We start from the raw sequence: 344 nt of genomic DNA on the forward strand, positions 1-344 counted from the left end.
GAGGTGAGAGAGAGAAGAGGAGGTGAGAGAGAGAAGAGGAGGTGAGGGAGAGAGAAGAGGTAGGAGGTGAGGGAGGAGGTGAGAGAGGAAGGGACAGGGGGTGAGATGTGAGAGAGAGGGATGGGGGTGAGGGAAGAGGAGGTGAGGGAGAGAGAAGAGGAGTTGAGAGAGAGGAGAGGAGGTGAGAGAGAAGAGGAGGTGATAGAGAAGAGGAGGTGAGAGAGAGAGAGAGAGAAGGTGAGAGAGAGAGAAGAGGAGGTGAGAGAGAGAAGAGGAGGTGAGAGAGAGAGAAGAGGTGGGGAGTGAGAGAGGAGGGGGGGGGAGAGGGGACAGGGGGTGAGAGA

At 57.0% G+C, this 344-nt stretch overlaps 1 protein-coding gene across 1 annotated transcript in view; it reads right to left on the reverse strand.

Annotated features, from left to right (window-relative positions):
- Positions 1-344, reverse strand: part of SCUBE2 (signal peptide, CUB domain and EGF like domain containing 2) — a 76063-nt gene that overhangs the window by 31448 nt on the left and 44271 nt on the right. The window lies entirely within an intron of this gene.

This window comes from Nanorana parkeri, unplaced genomic scaffold, assembly GCF_000935625.1.
Source record: "Nanorana parkeri isolate BGI_ZX_2015 unplaced genomic scaffold, ASM93562v1 scaffold1687, whole genome shotgun sequence".
Taxonomy (NCBI): domain Eukaryota; kingdom Metazoa; phylum Chordata; class Amphibia; order Anura; family Dicroglossidae; genus Nanorana; species Nanorana parkeri.